A 24514-nucleotide genomic window follows, 5' to 3' on the forward strand; every position below is an offset into this window, starting at 1 on the left:
CGAAAAAAGTTGAACAATACTTTTTGTTGTTTAGACTGAAAACATCTAACCAGATCCGGATATTTAAAGAAGTATTAAATATTTATATATATCAAAATATTAAATCATAGACAGCGCTCTCTAGTAAATTTGTAATCTGAAACAAGCAACATAATGTAGGTAGAGGCAAATTTTTACAATAAGCCTGTTACAATAATGCCTTATTTGCATATTTAAAGAAACATTTGACAAAACTTACAAAAAAATTTTTCTAATACTTCATGACTTAAACTGGATTACACATGATCATAATAATTAATAAATGTGTTTACCCTATTTACATGTAGACTGAAGAATATGATTCATTGCATTTACTAATGTTTTTAAGGTAAGTGGTTGCAATCAATTTGCATGGGCTGAATTTAAACAAATTCATTCATTAAATTCATTCATTTTCTTGTCAGTTTAGTCCCTTTATTAATCCAGGGTCACCACAGAGGAATGAACCGCCAACTTATCCAGCAAGTTTTTACGCAACGGATGCCCTTCCAGCTGCAACCCATCTCTGGGAAACATCCACACACACATTCACACACACACACATACACTACGGACAATTTAGCCTACCCAATTCACCTGTACCACATGTCTTTGGACTGTGGGGGAAACCGGAGCACCCGGGGGAAACCCACGAGCGCGAAGGCAGGGAGAACATGCAAACTCCACATAGAAACGCCAACTGAGCTGAGGTTCGATCCAGCGACCCAGCGACCTTCTTGCTGTGAGGCGACAGCACTACCCACTGCGCCACTGCCTCGCCTTTAAACAAAGTTACTAAATTTAATTTGTTTTAAATTCAGCCCATATAAGCTGTTTGCAAACACTTACCTTAAAAAAATGTAGTAAATCCAATAAATAGTTTTTGTTTGTGACGTGTGCTGCATTATAATAGTGGCAAAGCAACAGTAAAAATCAATCCCTGAAACAGTAACAACACTCGGACACATGATTTCAAATGTCGAGGATCTGACAAGACTTCTCAAAACATCTCGAGATCTGCAAGGTTTCCTGTGGACATTAGTGCGGATCTGCGTTCAAAGTGTTTATCAGGGCGACTCTGAACATTTCCAGACCCCAGAGAGCGTCTCTCTCCTCCAGGCTTCATGATAGCGGCTTCTGAAAGACATGATCAGTCTCAGCCGTTTGTCAGAGTCATGTCGTAATGATGACAAACGACAATGACGAGGACGGCCGACAAAAGGCTGTTGCTTTTCCAGGAAAGAGTCAGAGAGCATTATTTGCCACAACAGCAAAACTTTGAAGAGGCTCAGAAGAGGAGAAGAAAGATAAGGGTCGCTGTGATTTATGTGTTTGGTTTGATGAGCTGCATTCAGCTCGTTTAACCATTTGTCATCATGCTATTGGTGCGATTCATCCACCACTCCCTGGCGTTTGACTCATTACATTTGTTAGATTCGACTTTATTGTCTTTCCAGTAGTGCAGATATGAAGAACCTATATAATACAATTAGCAACTAAATAGTAATATAGCACAAAAACAATGTAAATGCTGAAAAAAATCATGCAAGTAGTTGTATTTTAAATAAATTTTATTAAAACAATTGTATTAATTATGCATGTACAGCAGGTAAAATAAGTATTGAACATAATTTTTGAAGAAAACATTTACAATCGTGCTGTTGTAACAACTAAAGTAATTCATACAGTCATTCAATCATTTTCTTTTTCAGCTTAGTCACTTTATTAATCAGGAGTTGCCACAACAGAACGAACTGCCAACTTATCCAGCATATGTTTTACACAACTGATGCCCTTCCAGCCACAACCCATTACTGGAAAACACCCAAACAATCTCATTCACAAATTTACACTGTGGACAATTTAGCTTACCCAATTCACCTATTGCGCATGCCTTTGGACTTGTGGGGGAAACCGGAAGCACTCAGAGGAAACCCACAAGAACATGGGGAGAACAGACCCAGCCGAGGCCCGAACCAGCAACCTTCTTGCTATGAGGCGACAGTGCTATCCACTGCACCGCCATGCCACCCTTCATATATACAATTACAACTAAATTAACTACACTGTAAAAAATTTTTGGGAATTTTATTTTATTTCTGGCAGCTGGGGTGGCGGGAAAAAAAGTAAAATAACGGCTGTTAACACACAGGAATTCACCATTAAATAACAGACATTAAAATACAGAAATTTACCTAAAATTTAAATTTAAGGAAATTTCTGTAACTTAATATGCATTATTTTACGGTATATTTCAGTAATTTAACAGCCGTTATTTTATGTTTTTTTCCGGCACCCCAGCTTCCAGAAATAAACCGTAAAATTACAGATTTTTTACAGTGTAGTTTAGAAATTCAGTTATATGTAATTAAATTAAATGACAGAGCGAAAAAGTACTGAATACATGAAGAAAGGGGTGTACAAATAAATGGAAAGCTCAGACAGCAGCTGAAATCTATCAGTAGTTATTCAGCCTCTTCCCCTCATCTGTGTACATTTTACTCATATTATAATTCTCACTTATTTTTATAGTCATATTATTTTTTTCTTGTTCAAGAGTTCACACATAGCTGATGATTGATTTTAAAGCTTGTTTGACATGCTGTCCCGGGAGAGAGCCCTGAGCTTCTAAGATCCTCGAGCCCGGGGCTCCCTCCCATTTGCAAGGCAAGAGGGGAGTTTGAGCTCAGGTAGATCTCGAGAACTGTCCTGTTGTAGTAGCTAATGAATAGATAGTGATTGCTCTTAAGAGATAACTACTTCAAAGAAGCATGTCTCTGGTGACGATTTGGATTAGTCAATCAACTTAAGTTGCATGTTTTTGGGAACCCAGGAGAAACAAACTTGAGCACGGGGAGAACGTGCATGTAAACTCCAACAGAAACGTCGGCTGCCATGTTAAGGACTAAAACCAGGGACGTTCTTGCTGTGAGGCAACTGTGCTAACCACTGGGCCACCGTACCACCCATCTAGGAAAGGAGGAAGAGTAGGGGTGGAAAGGGAGGATTCTTTAAAAAGAAGATTGCTGTTACATGGATCTCAGGGTATTTATAGTGGCTTAGGAATCGTCTGATTGGTGAATCATAAACTGAATAGTGCGGGACCGACTGCAAGCAATCATAAGCATGTGATCCTCTCGAAATTAGTTTATAAATAAACTTCATGAATTATGACTTTTATGCTTGCTTGCAATTCCATGTTTACATCTCACAATTCTGAACTTTTTCTTAGAATTGTTATTAATTTCTTGCATTTGTGATATATTATAGTTTTTTTACAGTTCCTTTGTATAATTAGCACTCGTTGTGTGTATTGCCTTTTCTTGTTGACTTGCTGAATCCCTCCTTAAATGTAAACAGACATTAAAAAGTCCTTATTTCCCCTTTTTCATGTCAAAAACAAGCTTTTATTGTTTTCTGTACCCATTTTTATGGCACAAAAGGAATAATAACCACAAACAGCGTTTAAACGAAGTATTGAACACATCACCATCATTTTCAGAAAATGTATTTTTAAAAAAATGGGAAAAGGAAAAAATATTAAACACACGAATAAAGAGTGTAAAACAGTATGGAAAGCCCAGACAGCAGCTGAAATTTCCCAGTAGTTCTTCAGCATTCCTGCCCCTCTTCAGTATACAGTAGGTGATAGTTTAATAATAATAATAATTAATAATAATAATAATTCCTTACATTTATATAGCACTTTTCTGGGCACTCAAAGCGCTTTACACAATGGGGGGATCACCTCATCCACCACCAGTGTGCAGCATCCACCTGGATGATGCGACGGCAGCCATTTTGCGCCAGACCACACACCACACACCAGCTGATTGGTGGAGAGGAGACAGTGATGCAGCCAATTGAATATGGGGATGGTTAGGAGGCCATTATGGACAAAGGACAGTGGGCAGATTTGGCCAGGATGCCGGGGTTAAACCCCTACTCTTTTCGAAGGACATCCTGGGATTTTTAACGACCACAGAGAGTCGGGACCTCAGTTTAACGTCTCATCCGACAGACGGCGCTCACTGAGCAGTATAGCGTCCCCGTCACTATACTGGGGCATTAGGACCCACACAGACCGCAGGTTGGGCGCCCCTTGCTGGCCTCACTAACACCACTTCCGGCAGCAACCCAGCTTTCCCATGTGGTCTCCCATCCAGGTAATGACCGGGCGCAGCCCTGCTTAGCTTCAGTGGGCGACCATGTGAGAGTTGCAGAGAGCTAGCTGCCGGATAATATAGCCATTACCGCCGTAGCTTGTACCGCCGCCGCTCTAAATGGGTAAGAATGTGTTTTTAATGTATGACCGCAGTTTGACCTGCAACTGGTAAACTATTATGGACCATGGCCAATTAAATCTTTTCAATTCCATTTCAAAGTGATGTTGTCAATGGCCCATGAACATTTCCTGCTTGTTATCAAACTATTTTATAGCTGTAACAAGAGGCGATTCAATCATGTAAATGAATATTAGCTGTGTCAGTCCAACATCTACATTAGTGGATGATGAAGATAAAACCAGAGTGGACATTTTGACAAGAAAATGATCTCAAACACAGACAAGGAAACTGTTAATATGTTTCAGCAAAGGAAAATAAACTGCTAGAATGATCAGCCAATCACCTGACCTTAATTCAGCAGAATATAAGAGGAGCAGAACTGGTAGGGGAGACCCACAGAATTGTCAAGATTTGATGACTCTTGAAGTCAAAAAAATAATCAAACCTGAGCGAAGCATGCGACTCCATTCTTTACTATAAAGTCTCTTATTTCACTGGATTTAAACATTCTTGGGAAAACAAGCCAGCAAAGTATATAACACTGTTCTGGTGCTTTTTTGGATGTTTTACTGAAAGAATAATATCTTACTTATTATGCCTTTGACAAATACTTATAGAACATTTTCTAATATGGGAAAAACACTTTACTGATCAACTCTGCTCGACAGTGAAAACGTGGACTCATGCGCTCTATTAAATGTGAAAATGTGTAAGTATTTTCTTGTAAAGCATAATCCAATAATGGCAGGCTCGTTTTGACTTGTGAACCCTGGCGGAGTTCATGAGTATGTGAGAACGTTTCTCTGGTGGGTGATGTGCCATGCAGGGGTGCGATAGAGAGATAGTGTTTTGTCTCAGGCACAATTTGTCGTGCCAGCTCCACATTACAGGCCTCTTTCATGCTGCCGTTGCCGCCTCCTCAGTGCTGTGTGTCTGTTGTGGTCTGCAGGCACTTCAACACCCAACTTCTGAAGCCTAATTTGAAAGTGTGCTGCTTTTTGAAGGAGGAACGAGCATGTATGGATGTAGGTCTGAACTTGTGTCTTACAGGGTTCGTGTGGGTGCTGAAATTAATTGCAAATGCTTGAATTTTAAATGCTTATTTTTGAGAAGTGATACATTTTGGATAAATTGCATGAAATTGTAATTGTGCTAATTTATGTTTATAAATAGTTAATAATAGTAACAAATAAATAAATAAAAATGTTTTTTTTTGGTTTTGCATAAAAATTTTAAATAAATAGTTAATGATAGTAAAATGTTGATATTAATTAAATAAAGAAATAAAATAAATAATTTTGCCTTTGCATATAATAAATACTCTTGAGTTTGCACATGTGCCTGTGGCGTGATCCGCCTGTCTTTTTTGTTTATCTGCACCCTTTGCTTAAACTGTGGGTGAAGAAAACATGTGGAGATATCACTTCATGAATGAACAATGCATGAAATAAAAGTAAATTAGTACTCTCAAACAATTAATCGTGATTAATCACATTCAAAATAAAAGTTCAAATTTGCTAAATATATTGCAAATATAAACATGATAGTATAACATATTTGTGTATATTTATGTATATATTAATAAGCAATATCACACTCGTAGTAGTGCGATATGGTTTTATATCAGCACTGGTGGGAGGTGTGCGTTGATATACAGCCATATCGCACTGCTACGAGTGTGATATTGCATTTATACAACAGTTCGACGGCCCAATTGTGTATATGAATAAGAAAATCAAACACAGAGAGTCTAAAAAAACCCTTTTTATTAAGAAACTACTTTCTTCCGCCATTCATCACATCTGCAGCTGACGTCGGAACAGCAGAAGCTGTGTACTAATTCACCTATGTCACTTTAGTGTTTATATGACTCTCTAGCGTAATGTCTAAAGTGATGATAAAACAGCTGATTTTGCTCACAGTTTAAGATTATAAGGCTAAACGTGACATGAAATGCCATCAGTCTACAGAGAAATCTTCTAACAGTGTTACAGTCTACAGTATTTCTCTGTTGCAATCGGGATATCACAATAATTAACCCCGAAAAAAGCAACACAATCACTACCAGACTGCTGTTGTGTTTGCGATAAGGAAAAATACTAAACATATGCAGGCTTTGCTTCTTTCTTTCTGCCAACACAACACACATTAATGATATGCGAGCAAATCGATATAAATACAGCACTACAACATACAAAAGAGAGAGATCGTCTTACCTGCCAACATGTCTCTGAAAATTCGGGAGACCTGGGAGAGGGGTGTGAGGTGTGAGGTCTCTGAACAATACAGTTGAGAACCGGGATAGGATGCAGCAGGTTTTGGGCGGCCACTGCGATCGGGTACTGTACCAAAGGTGGCAACCCGGAGGTGTTTAGCGACTATACCAAAAAGGTTGGTGGGTGAAATTACGTGAGATTGGTCTGAAATACAGGATACTCCCATGTAAAATGGGAATGTTTGAAGGTATGCTTACCAGTTTAATAATGATTTGATCTGCTATAGTTAGAAATCTGACTGCTATAAGCTTCTAAGTGTAAGGGATGATTATGCGGTTCTGTCTCTATCTTGTGGATAGAAAACATCAACCGTCTTTGGCATACTACACTATGGCAGGCTAATAGCCGCAGAAGAGCTCTCTCAGAAATTGTAAATATTTTAAAATAGGCACTTTTCTTACATGTAAACTGCATAGTTGCAATCTAAACAACTACATTCTTAACTAAGGGTGCTTTCACACCTATACTTTTGTTTCGGAACGTATCTCGTTTGCCCAGTTAGTGCGGTTCGATTGGCATATGTGAACAGGGCAATCGCGCTCTGTTCCGCGCCAAAGTAATCGCTCCGAGATCGCTTGAATTAGGTGGTCTCGGCTCGATTGAAACGAACCCTGGAGCGGTTCGATTGTAGTGAGAAAGCGATCCCATCCGAACGCGGTTATATCACAGTGTTTTATGCATATGTAATAGGCTTACGGCTATATGAAGAGAGAGTTATGAGTAGGACGGGAAGTTTCGCGAGTCTCCGGATGCCCGCAAACGAGTGATGATCTCCCGGTAATCTTGCGTCTCCCTCCCTCAAATAGGCATCGTCGCGCACACTTCTCACCCCTCCCCACCGCGTCTCTCCTCAGACATGTCGCGCGCGCACCCTGTCAATCACCACCAAACCACCACCTCTCCTGACAGCTGAGCAGGACGCTGCAAAATAAACCCTGACACTCTGACCAATGTGAGGAGAGTTTACTTGTACGTTACTTGTTTTAGCTCTTTTGGTCCGTTTAGAAACTTTGCAGTGTGAAAGCGAACCGCTCCAAGAGCAAAGAGCAACAATGTAACAATTGTAATCTCTGTTTCGGAATAACTGAATCGATTTACAGGAGTGAAAGCACCCTAAAACAGCCTCAAAAGTACATTTTGTTGTCTAACAGCAGTAATATTTGTTAAACTGTAGAGTCTCTGCTTTTTGCTGGCTGTATGTGGGCAGAGTAATACACAAAGGTGTAGGGCGAAGAGGCCCTTGTGTGATGTTACTGGCAAAATAAAATTAAATAAATTATAAATAAATTAAGCCTTTAAATGTCACTTTAAGCTGAATACTATTATCTTAAAAAATGTTGAGTAAAATGTTATGTACAATAATCAGGGCAAAGACAATAAATTAGTTATTAGAAATGAATTACTAAAACTATTATGTTTATAAATGTGTTAAAGAAAAAAAAAATTCTCCATTAGACAGAAATTGAGGGAAAACAGGTAAAATAATTCAAACTTCAACTGTATGTAAAAATGTAATTTGCCACACTTGTGAATTGCTTGAAAATGCACCTGGAAAGTGCTTAAATTTGACTTCGGAAAAGGTGTTTAAGGGTGCCACGTAGGCTCAGTGGGTAGCATAATCACCTCACAGCAAGAAAGTCACTGGTTTGAGTCTAGACTGGGTCAGTTGACATGTCTGTGTGGAGTTTGCATGTTCTCTAGGTGTTCGTGTGGGGTTCCTACTGGTGCTCTGGTTGTCAAAAATATATGCGGTACAGGTTAATTAAATAAGCTAAAATTGTCTGTAGTGTATGTCTGTGAATGAGAGTGTATGGATGTTTCCCAGTGATGGCTTGCAGCTGAAAGGGCATCCGCTGCGTAAAACGTGTGCTTGATAAGGCGGTTCATTTCGCTGTGGCGAACCCAGATTAATAAAGGGGCTAATCTGTAAAGTAAATGAAAGAATGTAAGGTGTTTGAACCCTGGTCCTAAATAGCCGCTTGTCAGGAGGGATGTCCTTCATATTGTGTCTAAGGCCCCATATGGAAATACCCCCGGTCCCTTGAGTTCAGAGTCTCTCTGTGTTTCAGAGGCCCTGAGGAAAACAAACACCCTCCGCCTCCTCGCAGACACAAAAAATCCCCACTTGTCAGATGAGGGGATTTTTTTGATTGTCTAATCAGCTCCATATCCCAGATCCAGAGGCCTGGAGCAGTGCAGCTTGGTCCAATAAAACGCTGGATGAAAGAAGAGTCGTGTCCTCCTCCTGTTTAATCCATGGCATCTTATCCTGCTTTTGGCGGCATTGTTTTCGCTATCACTTTGCTTTGCTTTTCACTGAGGTGTTAAACTCTCATGTGGGATGATGATGATGGAGGCACAGAGGGGTCTTTGAAGTTGTTTAAGTGGTTGTTAGGGTATTTGTGTGGTTGCTAGGATGTTGCTGTCCAGTTGCAAGTGGTTGTTAGGTTATTTTTGTAGATACTAGGTTGTTGGTGTGCACTTGCTAGTGTATTCATAGGTGGTTGCTAGGTAGTGGCCAAGGTATTTTGTGCTTGCTAAGGTGTTGGTATCTGCTAGTACAGGTGCTAGTGTACTTGAAGTGGTTGCTATGTTATGTTTATGGATACTAGGTTGTTGGTGTGCACTTGCTAGTGTATTTTGAGGTAGTTGCTAGCTAGGGTGTTGCTAGGTGGTGGCTAAGGTAATTCTGTGGTTGCTAAGCAGTTGAGTATGCAGTTTAGTTTTAATGATGCAACTATGTATCTGCTAGGTTAATTTGTGCGGTTGCTAGGGTGTTGTTAATTATCTGCTAGAGCAGTTGCTAGTGTACTTGGAGTGGTTGCGAGGTTATTTTTTGAATACTAAAAGGTTGGTTTGCACTTGTAAGTGTATTCGTAGGTGGTTGTCAGGGTGTTGCTAGGTAGTGACTAGGGTATTTTCCTGGTTGCTAAGGTGTTGATATGCAGTTGATTTTTAGGGTGTTGCTATGTATCTGCTAGTGCAGTTGCTAGTGTACATGGAGTGGTTGCTATGTTATGTTTGTGGATACTAGGTTGTTGGCGTGCACGTGCTAGTGTATTTTGCTAGCTAGGGTGTTGCTAGGTGGTGGCTAAGGTAATTTTGTGGTTGCTAAGGTGTTGGTGAGCAGTTGAGTATGCAGTTTAGTTTTGATGATGTTACTATGTATCTGCTAGGTTAATTTGTGTGGTTGCTAGTGTACTTGAATTGGTTGCGAAGTAATTTTTGTGGATACTAGGTTGTTGGTGTGCACTTGTTAGTGTATTTAGAGTTGGTTGCTAGCTAGGGTGTTGCCAGGGGGTGATTAAGTTATTTTTGTGGTTGCTAAGGTGTTGGTATGCAGTGGAGTGTTTAGGGTGTTGCTATCTGCTAGTGCAGTTGCTAGTGTACTTGGATTGGCTGCTAGGTTATTTTTGTGGGTACTAGGTTGTTGTTGTGCGCTTGCTAGTGTATTAATACTGTAGGTGGTTGCTAGGTAGTGGCTGAGGTATTATTGTGGTTGCTAAGGTATTGGTATGCAGTTGAGTGTTTAGGGTGTTGCTATGTATCTGCTAGTGCAGTTGCTAGTGTACTTGGATTGGCTGATAGGTTATTTTTGTGGGTACTAGGTTGTTGTTGTGCGCTTGCTAGTGTATTCATACTGTAGGTGGTTGCTAGGGTGTTGCTAGGTAGTGGCTAAGGTATTATTGTGGTTGCTAAGGTGTTGGTATGCAGTTGAGTGTTTAGGGTGTTGCTATGTATCTGCTAGTGCTGTTGCTAGTGTACTTGGATTGGCTGCTAGGTAATTTTTGTGGATACTAGATAGTTGGTGTGCGCTTGCTAGTGTATTCATACTGTAGGTGGTTGCTAGGGTGTTGCTAGGTAGTGGCTGAGGTATTATTGTGGTTGCTAAGGTGTTGGTGTGCAGTTGAGTTTAGGGTCTTGCTAGGCAGTTGCTAGTGTACTTGGATTGGTTGTTAGGTTATTTTTGTGAATACTAGGTTGTTGGTGTGCACTGGCTGTTGTGTTCAGAGGTGTTTGCTAGCTAGGGTGTTGCTAGGTTGAGGCTGAGTTATTTTTGTGGTTGCTAAGGTGTATGCAGTTGCTATTGTACTTGGAGTGGTTGCTAGGTTATTTTTGTGGATACTAGGTTGTTGGTGTGCATTTGCGAGTGTATTTACAGGTGGTTGGTAGGGTATTGTTAGGTGGTGGCTAAGCTATTTTTTGTGGTTGTTAAGGTGTCAGTGTCCTGTATCGCGGGGCCCTTAGAATCGTCCTAACTACCTTCACCCCCCACCCCAGCGGCAACCCTGACAGAAATCAATGTTACAGGTTTCCAGCTTTCTTCACACTATCTTCTTTTGTGCTCAACAGAAGAAAGTCAAACTGTTTTTGAACAAGTGAAGTGGGAGTTGATAATGACTGAATGATCAATTTTGTGTGAACTATCCCTTTAAGTCACCTTGAGGCACTCCAGAGTGACTTTCTACTTTAACAACCCCCTTGGCCTTAAAGATAAACCAGTTTAAGCTGGTCTAACATCATCAAAACTCAATGCAAGTGTGATCCTGACAAGTGCACTCCTTCAGCACTCGTGTCTTCATGACCACGTCCATCTGTGAAGCATTAGCTTCTGGTAAATCGCGTGCAGCGTCTTCAGAGCGGGAAGTGCTAAGATCCTCCTCACCACATTCAAAGCCATTCACTCTCTCTCGCCCTCTTAAACAAATCAATCCCTTTACATTTCCACCGCTTCTCTAATACGTGATAACCAGAACTAATCTTTCCCAGCCCCTGCACAAATCCTGATTTTTTTTCCCCCTCTGTTGCCTAATTAAGCAGTTAATTAGAGTCCTACACCCTGAGATACGCTTGTGGTTTAAAGGATGGAAGTCTCGATTTGATTGAGCGCTGCTGCTGTGTTGGTCATTACGTTTAGCAGCTTGACAAGTGCTGGATTTGTATTTCTCGGAGCAGCTTGAGGAAAGCGAGAGGAGATTGGAGACAGGTACATTGGGGATGTCATTACCTTGCGAGGCAGGTCCACAGTTTCAGGCCTGTGGGGTTGATGCTTCCTAATGTTCCTTCCCACAGAGTGAACCTGTATTAAGCACCAGGGTGGAGTGTGTTAAAGCAGTCTTGCTTTTCATTGTCATACTTTTTGCCATTCACAGAAGTGTTTAAAGCGATAGATTACCAAAAAAGGAACATACACACACCGGCCACTTTATTAGGTACACCCTATTTTGTACCTTTATTAGGTACACCTTAATCCTTCGTGGCAGATTTAACAATCTTCCTTGAAGATTTTGGTCAATATTGACATGTTAGCATCACACAGTTGCTTCATTAATAAATTTGTCTATGATGCGAATCTCCTGTCCACATCCCAAAGGTGCTCTTTTGGATTGAGATCTGGTGACTGTGGAGGCCATTTGAGTACAGTGAACTCATTGTCATGTTCAAGAACCAGTCTGAGGTGAATTGCGCTTTATGACATGGCACGTTATCCAGCTGGAAGTAGCCATCAGAAGATGGGTACACTGTGGTCATAAAGGGATGGACATGGTCAGCAACAATACTCAGGTAGGCTGTGGTGTTGACACGATGCTCAAATGGTACTAGTGGGCCCAAAGTGTGCTAAGAAAATATCCCACACAGCATTACACCACCACCAGCCTGAACCGTTGATACAAGGCAGGATGGATTCATGCTTTCATGTTGTTGATGCCAAATTCTGACCCTACCATCTGAATTTTGCAGCAGTAATCGAAACTCATCAGACCAGGCAACATTTTTCCAATCTTCTATTGTCCAATTTTGGTGAGCCTGTGTAAATTGTAGCCTCTTTCCTGTTCTTAGGTGACCAGAGTGCCACCCGGTGTGGTCTTCTGCTGCTGTAGCCCATCCGCCTCAAGGTTGGATGTGCCTATGGTACTTGTGTGGTTGCTAGGGTGTTGCTGTACAGTTGCTAATACACTTGGAGTGGTTGCTAGGTTGCTTTTTTTGTGGATACTGGAATCTCGGTGTGCAGTCACTAGTGTATTCAGGGATGGATGCTAGGGTATTGCTAGGTGGTGGCTAATGTATTTTTGTGATCTTCTGTTCATGACATCTTTCATTATGCACCATTTTGCGCATGTTTCCAGACAGAAATGTCATTATTGTATAAAGATAAAATTGCTGATTATTTTGTTTGCATACTATATTCAAATAAGAAAGGCCTGTTTAAAATGCAAACATCAGAAAATACTGTCAATAGTCAGTATTTTAAAAAAAATACTGATCACTTTTTGTTACATATTTTAATAAGTTCAGAATATGTTTTTATTACATACTGCACAGTAAAACATATATTCCTGTTTTTTTGTCTTCAGCTACACTCTCAGAAATAAAGCTGCAAAATTTGTCACTTAGGTGGTACTTTTTCGAAGGGTATATTTTTGTTTCTAACAGGTCCTTAAAAGGTACCTATTAATACATACAAAGTACAAGTTATTAAGATCACCAGCAATCTAGTGGCTGCTGATCAACATGCACCTTTACCTGGAATACAATTCTGTATGAACTACAAATCCCGTCATGCACTCCGTACACACACCTGTTCCGGTGTTCCATTGATCATATACACACAGCTAGAACCTGCTCAAGGACTGATTACTAGGATTATTTATACAGCACAGACACACACATCATAGTCTTGTTAACTGTTTTGTGACATTACGATGTGTTTTCCATTGTCTGGCCTAGCCGTGTTTTGACCCTTTGCCTTATGTTATCATTTTGATTAAATGCTGCCTGTACCAACTAATTGCCTGTTCTTTGACCACTACTTTGTAATGTAATGTGTATTTATATAGCGCATTTATTGTGTATCGCTATACACCCAAATTACTTCACAATCATGAGAAGGGTCTCTCCACACCAACACCAGTGTGCAGCATCCACTTGGATGATGCAACGGCAGCCACAGGACAACGGCGCAAGTGCGCTCACCACACACCAGCTATTGGGGAAGTGGAGAGACAGTGATAGAGCCAGTTCGGTGGAAGGGGATGATTGGGAGGCCATGATCGTAAGGGCCGATAGAGGGACTTTGGGCAGGACACCGGGGTTACACCTCTGCTCTTTACGAGAAGTGCCATGGGATTTTTATTGACCACAGAAATTCAGGACCTCCTTTTAATGTCTCATCCGAAAGACTTTTGGATTTCTTTGCATGTACATGTCTGACCTGTTGACCGTTGCCTCCCTGACCATTCTTGTAATAAGCAACATGTGGATCCTCATCTCCGTTGTAAGCGTCTCGCACATGGCACAAATGTGTACCTCATAGTACCTTAAGAGTACAAAAGTGAACCCTAAAGGTACAAAAGTGTACCCTACCCTTACTAATGTCCCACCTGTAGGGTGCAAAAGTTTACCTTTTGAAAAGGTACCACCCCAGTGACAGATTTTGTACCTTTATTATTGAGTGTGTGGTCAACCCCAATAAAAAACAGACATAAAAACTAATTTCCCCGTTTTATATTTTCTAAATAATGCAATTTTTTGGCATAATCAAATTCCCAAACCCCCTTGAAATTTCTCTCACTGTGTTTTGGCCCACAGTCCTGATGTTTTGCAGAGCGATATGGGGTGTCACGAAATCTGCAGATATATTGCGACGTTGTTTGCGAACCCTTCGACCGCAGCCATGAATCAGGCTTGTTGTTGCTTTGTCCCCCAGTCTGTGTGGTCAACACTTCTGGCGGCTTCGTGCGGATGACTCTCCCCAAGACCTGGTCATATCAGGTCACAGACTCGCAAATCCAAATCCAAAACTTTCTGACAGCCTGTCTAGCGTGTGGCTCTTCTGGTATGCGAGAGGTGTCCCGGATTTTTGCCTGCGCTATTTTATTTCTGTCAGGCCCTGGAGGGAAGCAGCAAAGTCAGGGCTCTTTCTTCTTCTTCCCGGGGCAGAAACAGATGAGAGAGGAGAGGGAAAGAGGGCCAGAGGAGTGCGTGGTGGTGTGGTCGGCCTGGCCTGGCTGGCTGCCTGTCTGGGTCTGAGGACTCCTCTTTTCCCCTGGTCTCTGGCGCAGAAGCGCATTCACATTCGGCAGCTAAACCACACTTGCTCCAGGGCCAGACTTTGAGAAACACATTTAGCCTCTGGGGAATCAATTGTCTCTGTGCTGCTTTATGTTCAAATAGCACGACTTTAGATCAAAGCGCATGCATATTGTATTAAAGGGATAATTTGATTGGGTGTAAATTCAGATGTACACTGTAAAAAAATATGTGTAATTAACAGTTTCCGTATTTAGTGATTTACAAGTGTTCCTTTTATTTATGATTGTGATTCTCATAATGGGATGTTTATGTCTGCTCTGTTGACATTTGTTGTTGATAATTCAACTCTAAAGTCTAACAAAGTGACTTTTATTGACATTTTAGAAGTTTGAAATAACAGAATGTAAAATAAATAGTATATGAAGAAATGGTAACACTTTATAATAACTACACACTATAAATCATTTATCAAGCATTAGCAAATAGTGAATTCATTATCCGTTAAGCATTAACTCTACATTAATAAACGTTAGTAAGCTGTTTATAACTGCAGCTACAAATGCTGTACTCTTGACTTATAACCACATTTATAATGTGCTTAATAATTGTATTTTCATACTTAGTAAATGATTAATTTTTCATTATTAAATTAAGTATCGCATTATTTACAAACCAGTTGTATTTAAGAGTAGTTGAGGGTTTTTAGGATCATTCAGAATAAGTTAGTAAATGATTAATAAACTATTGAAATCAACGTTTATGTCTTATTATTCAGGCATATACTAATAGTCAACTAATATGTTAATAAATGCTTTATTAACTCAACTTTATGCAGTTTTGTGACTATCTAAAGTGAGGAATATTTATGCTTTATAAATCCCTTATAAATGACAATTAAAGGCTCAGGATCAAATGAACTAATCTTTGCAATCTTTTCTAAAATGTAAAACTACTGTAAAGTTTAAACATTGCTGAATAACAGGAGTGTCAAAATACAACAAAACTGGACAAAACTACAATATAATAATTAAACAATGTAATAAAATGTAATGTTTAAACTCTACAGGGATTTTATTTTAGATCAGGTTGCAAAGATTTATTTTTTTATTTGAAGTACAGTTTCATTTGTGTATCTTTAATTGAATAGGAATGAATAATGTAATTTTTCCTGTTTAGAATTTAACTGAGCCTTTATTTGTCATTCATAAGGGATTTATAAAGCATAAATAGTCCTCACTTTAGATTAGGTCACAAAACTAGGTGAAGTTGAGTTAATAAAGCATTTATTAACATACATAGTAAACATTAATATATGCTTGAATAATAAGACATATAAACGTTGATTTCAATAGTTTATTAATCATTTACTAACTCATCCTGAATGATCCTAAAAACCCTCAACTACTCTTAAATACAACTGGTTTGTAAATAATGCGATACTTAATTTAGTAATGAAAAATTAATAATTTACTAAGTATGAAAATACAATTATTAAGCACATTATAAATGTGGTTATAAGTCAAGAGTACAGCATTTGTAGCTGCAGTTATAAACAGCTTACTAAAGTTTATTAATGTAGAGTTTATGCTTAACGGATAATGAATTCACTATTTGCTAATGCTTGATAAATGATTTATAGTGTGTAGTTATTATAAGAGTTACCGAAGAAATAAATCTGTAATATAACAGAAAAAGTGCTGGCAATTTGTTACAAAGTTTTTGTTGTGTATTATAAAACACCAACCTAGGCAAAATTTCACTTTAAACTATTAAAAATGTTATTAAAAGTGACTTTTTTAACCTTTAAAGGTTAAAAGTTGTTGGAAGAAAGATCAAGGTCCCATAATGCAAATCAAAAGCATGAATAAAACAATTAAAACAAGATACACACAAAATACGGAAAACTGCTAATTTACTGATTTTTTTCACAGTGTAGATGTATTTCTTTAGTAGAATGTTAGATAAGGTTATTCTAGCTGAAACGGTCCTTGGTGATTCATAAAATGCAGGTTTAAGGCTTCTGGCGCATCCATAGTTAAAGACAAGTGTATAAATGCAACACAATATTAATACCTGGGGCTGCTGATGATACATTTAGGTCTTGTTTACACGTAGTCATTTAGTGAATGCTTTTATCCAATGCGATTTATGATGAGGATATGAAGAGAAACGATCAGTTTGCAGCAAACAGAACATTGTTTAAAATATCATGACCTTTAATTCATAGCTTTAGCAAACAATCCTGATAGTGATTGACAGTGGAGATTGAAGCATAATGATGTGTACTAAACAATGGAAATTTATTAATAATCAATCATCTCTGCACTGCAAAAAAAAGTATTTTTAGTTTAAAAATCTTAAAATTCTTATATCAAGAAGCACTTTTTAGTCAAGTAGAACATTTTGTTTTGCTTTCAGAAATAAGTAAACAATAATTATTATTATCATATTTTTTTATTAAATTAAAATTCAGTCTCGAAACAGGATTATTTTGCTTATCCCATTGACAGATAATTCAGCTTGTTTTAATGTTTTTTTTTTTTTTTTGGATTTTTCCAAAAACAAACCAATATTTTTTTTACTTGTCTAGAAAATGCTTTATTATTTCAGACTTTTTAGATATTTGGACTAGAAACAATACAAAAACTAGAAACAATACAAAACTATTTCAAGGGGACCTATTGTGCCCATTTTTACAAGATGTAAAATAAGTTTCTTGAGTGTTTATGTGAAGTTTCAGATCAAAATACCACTCAAATAATGTTTTATAACTCTTTAAAACTGACTCTTTTATGCCCGAATCACACGGGGCTTCAGCGTCAATGCTTGACAGAGGGTGTGTCTGAAGTTTGAGCTGATGCAATCGATAGAGCAGCGTCAGCCAATGAAATTAGTCAGCAATTGGCTACTGTCTGAGCTGGGGTATTTGCATACATCGATCTGATTGGCTGACACTTCCATTAGCGCTTGAAAAGTTGAGAAAGTCCTAACTTCTGCAGTCAGCAATGCCACTGAAGGGGCGCAGACGGATCCACGATGCAGTTCGGCAACGCCTGACGTCATCCTTTCAAAGTGAATGGCAATTGGTTTCGGTCCAAACTGTGCTGTTTTGGTGACTGTTGCTTTAAATTCAGATGAGCCTAAGCGTCACCATAGCAGCAGTGTTAAAACTCTAATGGCAAAAAGGATGCTTCTTACTCAGGGCTTCTATGCTAATGAGCGAGAAATCGTCACTAATGGGTTTGACTCTCCCCCTTTAATGATAAAAGGAAAATGTCAGTCAAAGTGTTTATACACACTATTTTAGTGAAATGTGATTATCGAAAACTGAAATAATTTTTACCATTAGAAGCTGGTTATATTTACACCCTGTTGCCCCATATAAATGTGATTTTTGCTAATTATTTCCCCTATTTAATCATTGTTTGTGCATGCAAGTGTAATCTTGTTTTTATGTACAGTAGATTGCAGCATCCAGGATAAATACAGAAAAGTATCATTTTGATTAACTAAAATACAAAATATTACAGAATACAAATTTAAAAAAGTTATTTAGATCTATTCTATTTTCTATTCTCTTAAAATTAAGAAACCGTTTGCATTGACTCTGTGTCTCTTCTGTTGAAATTTTTTGATCACAATAATGCTCAATGTTAACATTAAAAAAAGCCTTACCCAAAAGTATCTTTCACTAAATGTGTGTATATATATATATATATATATATACTAAATGTGTGTGTGTGTGTGTGTGTGTATGTGTGTGTATATATTTGTGTATATGTATATACTGCTACGAGTGTGATGTATTTATACAACAGTTCGACAGCATAATCGTGTATATAAAAAAGAAAAACAAGTCTTTTTTAAGAGGAACTACTTTTTTCTGCAGTTCATTCACATCTGCAGCTGATGTCAGAACAGCAGAAACCGGTGCTACTTCACACACGTTACTTTAAAATGAGTATTTGAACGATTCTCAAGCATAATGTCTAAAATAATGACAAAACAGGTGATTTTGCTCACATTTTAAGATTATAAGGCTAAACGGCATGAAATGCCATCAGTCTACTGAGATTTCCCAGTATTTCTCTGTTGCATTTGGGAGATCACTATAATTATCCCCAAAAATTCACAAGCAAACCAAAAACTAACAGATTACTGTGGTATAAATACAGCACTACAATATACAAAAGAGAGAGATGGACTTAGTCACCTACCTTTTCTGTTATGATTTGTTCAGCTTTAGTTTGAAATAAACGTTGAAAAAAAATGCTGTTTTTCTCCCTAAGATTTCATTATGCAGCCTTTGTGGCTATCTTGGGCTGGAACGTCGACTCTTCTTTGCTCTGTTTAGTATGACGGACGCCAATGCACTGAATCTCTGAAATTATGGATATTTACAATAGGCACTATCCTTATAAATAAACAGCGTATTTGCAATCTAAACAGCTACATTCTCAGCAAATAAAAAGCCTCAAAAGTACATTATTTTGTCCAACAGCTGTATCTTGAAAAATATCTAGTCAAATAATTTGCGCTGTCATCACAGCAAAACTGTACAGGCTTACTTAAAGTGTGAGTTTGTGTATAAATAAATAAATTAATATATATATATATATATATATATATATATATATAATTTTTTTTTCCCACAATGCATATTTGAGCCTCAAAGTAGATACAGATAACATTATCGTTCGAGATTAAACCCTAATAAATAAACACAGGCGGCAGATCGGTCACACTGCAGCGTCATTCACAACAATGTCATGGGCTGCATTCTTGCAAGGCTTGAATCATTGTTAGCGTGCCTGCAGGCTCTTTTAACTGGTGTGAACACAAATACACTGGTGTTGAACAAGTCGTCTGGCACGATCAGATCATTTCCTTCTGCACACTGGGCACCCACTGTCAGCTCGACCCTGAATCATTAACCTCTAACACGGGGGTTCAGCAGGAAAACAAGCCCACAGAGAGAGACTGTATGTGCGCTGGTCTACAGGTGTCGGCTACGGTCAAGAGCCTCATCCTCATTGACTATACAGCTAGATCAGTCTCAAAAATAATACATTTATCAAATCAAATTCATAAATGAACAGTGTAATTCACATTTACAAAATTTGATTCAAAAATTCAAAACACAAATACAGTAAATGCATATTTATACAGATGCTCAGATACACTGCAAAAATGCTTTTCCAAAGTAGATTTGTTGTCTTGTTTCTCGTCCTGTTATTTAAAATTCTTAAATCAAGAAGGATTTTCCAGACAAGTAAAACATATTGTCTTGTTTTGAAAAATATTAAGTCAAAATTAAGTGAGTTTTAAATTTAGAAATGCTAAAAAAAACCTAAGCAAAATTATATTATTTCAAAAGGAAAAACAAGAATATATTTCTTAGCCTATTGGCAGATAATTTATCTTTATCTTGTGTTGAGGAAAAACTCACTTTATTGGTATAAATATGCATATATATATATATATATATATATATATATATATATATATATATATATATATATATATATATATATATTTAGTGCTGTCAATCGATTAAAAAAAACAAACTAATTAATTACACTTTTTTTTTTGCAATTAATCGCGATTAATCTCGCCTTCAGATTCAACACGCATGATCGCACTCATCAAATTTGCTTAAACTAAGTGTTCTAAAGTGTGGCTATATTTCACAAGGATTCTGACACAGTAACATGAAGCAGACACTTTACAAAAGTTGTGTTTAGGGGTGAAAAACATCAAACTTAATGACACATTTGAGGCTACATGCTGAAAGGCAGAGGAATGTGCTGTCTTTGACAGCTCGCAAGATCATCTGCCATTTCAGTGATACATTTACATGGAAACAAATACTCAGATTTTAATATGATTAAGATAATACTCTTATTAAGAGTCTACCATGTAATCAGCGGTTTTGATTACCTTAAAGGACGACAGAGTCACGAAATGCGGAGGTTTTTTTTTTCCGTTTGCTATGCGGTATCAAACTCCATGAAAACAAATGTTGAAAGATTAAAAATGAAACATTTTAAATTAGATGAAACTGTGGAGGAAAAGCTGGAGAGCTTTTATACTGACACTTTCCTTCAAAAAGGGCTTCCTTGGTCTTATCCATATTTCTTCCCATGTTGAACACACGTCGACCACAACAGGAAAAAAATCTGCAACTGTGTTAATAGCCTTAATTTTTTTAACGCGTTAAATATTTCAAATTAATCGCATGCCATATTAATTTTGACAGCACTAATATATATATATATATATATATATATATATATATATATATATATATATATATATATATATATATATATATATATATATATATATATATATATATATATATATATATATATATATATAGTTCGATGGCATAATTGTGTGTATAAAAAGGAAAATCAGACACAGACCCCACAAAACCCTTTTGTAAGAGGAACTACGTTTTTCCACCATTTTTTTCCACATTTGATGTCAGAACAGCTGAAACCGTTGCTACTTCACAAACATCACTTTAGAGCTAGTGTTTGAATGATTCTCTAGTGTAATGTCTAAAATGATGACAATACAGGTGATTTTGCTCACATTTTAACATTAATAAGGCTGTACGGCATGAAATGCCATCAGTCTACAGAGATTTCCCAATATTTTTCTATTGCATTCGGGAGATCAAAATATTACTATGACATTGTATAATACGGCACTACAACATACAAAAGAAAACTTTATAATAAACATTTTATTTAGAAGGAATTCAGTTTAATAGCTTTTAGAGTGCTTTTAGAGAATTATATATTGAACATCATTTATTTTTTTTGTAAAACAACAATAAATATTCTGATTCAAATTATGAACACCAATCTTTATTTTCTATATAAAGATGCTCTTGGCTGATGTGTTTATCTGTTGCACCTGATGTGAGAAATCTTTTGGTTTGTATTCTTAATGCATTAGAATTCAAGCATTATTATGCATGATTACTGCATTATATACTTTAAAAACAACCATATAATATGTTATATCATCTGATAAATATCAATATGTATAATATAGGATTAATCAAAAGTGTTTTGACTATATTAAAGGTTGTGTACTGTGTATAATAATGACGTATACATAAAAACAGACAGGCATGCATATTTTTGAGAACATTTTTATTTATATTCAGATATAAAATATTTATGTATATGATAGTTTTTTTAATAATATATAGTGAATATAGTTTTGTAAAGTGTTTTGTGTAAAACCAAACTTTATTATGTGATTAATCTCAACAAATTTTTGCCAGCACCAGATAAATATGACTATTCTTCAGATGATATACTGTAGCATTTTTTTTTTTTTTACAGATTTATAAATACAAGTTTCATGGAAAATTCTATCGTGTTTTTTTGAACAGTAGTTTTAGCCTTTTAGATTTTTTAGTTTCTGTAAATAATCTTGGGTCAGGGTCACATGTCCTGCTGCTGCTGGCCCAGAGCAGGTGTCTGAGAGCGGCAGGTCTGCACTGCCTCTTTGACTGGGGTGACTGGGTTAATGAAGGGCCGAGTGTTCAGGGTCTGCACGGCCCCGGTGCAGGAGACTGGAGGGCTGATGGAGTGCAAAAAGCTGCCGTTTCTGTGGGGTATCTGTGCGTCTGGATCCATAAACTCATGCACACGTGTAGCACACATGTTCTGTGGGACCCAAGGAAGTGTCTTTTTAACTGACTGTGTTGTTTCTTTAGAGCTCACGGTTGTGAAAATGCAGCTGTGCAAATCCCAGTCGGCCCAAAAGAAAAAACACACCAGGCCGTGTTGATCCAAAACAAAAGCATGTCTGATTAGTACAGAGTGCGATTGTGAGCCGGGTATGGAAATGTGCCAATATTCAACGTAGTATCCTGTGATAATAAACATGCGTGTTATTGCTGTGAGCACCTCAAAATATGCCTTTTTAAATCTCCTTGAAATCAAATACAAGATTTAAGATTTTTTTAAATATAAATAAAATAACAATATTATCATTTTTAATTTTATTTTTGGCCTTTTTATTAAGTGGATAGGGTAGAATTTTAGACAGAAAGCAAAGTGGGAGAGAGAGAGGGGGAAGGAACAGGAAATGTCCTCGGGCCAGGATTCAAACTCAGGACGCCCTGAAGTGCAATTGCACCATATGTCAGCATGCTAACCACTAGGCCAGTGGTTCTCAAACTGTGCTACGTGTAACGCTAGTGGTACGCAGGCTTACTTCTAGTGGTACGCGGAGCAATCACTGAGTAATGAAAGAAAAATGAACACAATTTTCATCATTTGATGCATACGATAACACAGATGTGATCGGCATTGGCTGTTCTCTAACGCCTACGATCAAAGCGCTGTGCTTAAAATGTTTACTTTAGTGCGTCATCAGCTGCTAAAAATAAATCCAATTGGCGCAGAACTAGAGAAAGAGGTGTGTGGTGCTTGAAGAGATGATACACGCTAGAGTAGTGGTCCCCAACCCTCAGGCCACAGACCGGCACCAGTCTATAGATCAATTAGTACCTGGCCGCACAAAAAATCATTAATTATTTCCGTTCCAAGTCTGAACAATCATTAATTTAGAAAAAAAAATATTTTGAAAAATGACCGTATTCTCTTGTTACGTCTACTGTAGGTCAATTGAGGGCCAAAATTTAACCTACAGTCTAGCAAAATGAGTAAGAACTGCAGCACAACGCACTTGCGTATTCCAGGCATACACAGTTGAAAACATCGTAACTTTTCAGAATGCTGCACCGCGAGTCACGTGACAAGAACCGACTAATTAGCCTCATATTTTTTATGGAAAATAATTTTGTTAGGCTAGTTAACGCAGACAAACACAGAACACCCAATCACTGCAGTGCTTTTTAATTTCTCCATAAATAAAACTTGTATCAGAGTGAAGCAATGTTTTGTCAGCTTGATATCCTCTGAGAAAAACAGGTTCCCTACCAATCTACATACAAGCTAATGTTTAGATTTCAAAATGTTTTACGAATATGTCATATGTACATGCAACACACATTTCAAAATTGATCAAAAATTCTATGTATATGACTCGTGCTGTAGCTGCTTAATTTGGCCAACTACGCTACTTCATTTCAAAATTAGTCATTCTGGTGGTACTTAGAGTGACAATTTATTTCTGAGATGGTACTTGGGGAAAAAAGTTTGAGAACCACTGCACTAGGCTATTGCACCAACAATAATGTTGTCTTTAATGCTCGTCCCCAAATTTTAACAATATAAAAATTTGTTATTTAATGAAACCTTTTTTGCAGTTTTTGATATGGTGAAAGACGCAGACTACGAAATCGGAATTTATTGTATGGTCTTGCAGAATAATATTCAGTAAATGTATCTGTGCTTCCTGCACATAGACTTTACTTGGATGGGCTGCCCAAGTATATCAACGGCCGCCCAAGTATATTTAGTGACACTAACCAAACACGATTAATTTGTGGAAAATCTTCTCTCCTTTACCTGTTTCGTTTTGTGTGCACAAGACCTGTCAACGCTCACAGGGTAGAGTAACACCTAGTATTTTGGTGTAATTTGCTGTAAAAATCACTGCAAATAATCACCACAACCTCATTTCAGTACAATTATAAAATAAGACACTTCAATCCCGGTTTTTGGACGTTAAATCGGGTTTATTTTGTAATGTAACAGATTTCCATATTAACATGTATCCCGCCACATGTGCTGTGTAAAAACAGTGCAAAGTTAAACACTTGTGCTATGTGTTTGTGTCTGTGTGAATTTTGTGACGACATTGTGTGTGGCTCATCGTTGCAGAAAGGTTTAAATTAACTCCACAACAAATACATCAAATAATCATTGGGAAAGTTTATACTGTAGTATTTCTCACAAACGTTAT

At 37.6% G+C, this 24514-nt stretch overlaps 1 protein-coding gene across 5 annotated transcripts in view; it reads left to right on the forward strand.

The window, feature by feature from the left end:
- Nucleotides 1–24514, forward strand: part of dync1i1a (dynein cytoplasmic 1 intermediate chain 1a) — a 186054-nt gene that overhangs the window by 85551 nt on the left and 75989 nt on the right. The gene's annotated exons all lie outside the window — the stretch shown is intronic.

The sequence above is a fragment of the Danio rerio genome, chromosome 19 (genome assembly GCF_049306965.1).
Source record: "Danio rerio strain Tuebingen ecotype United States chromosome 19, GRCz12tu, whole genome shotgun sequence".
Lineage (NCBI taxonomy): Eukaryota > Metazoa > Chordata > Actinopteri > Cypriniformes > Danionidae > Danio > Danio rerio.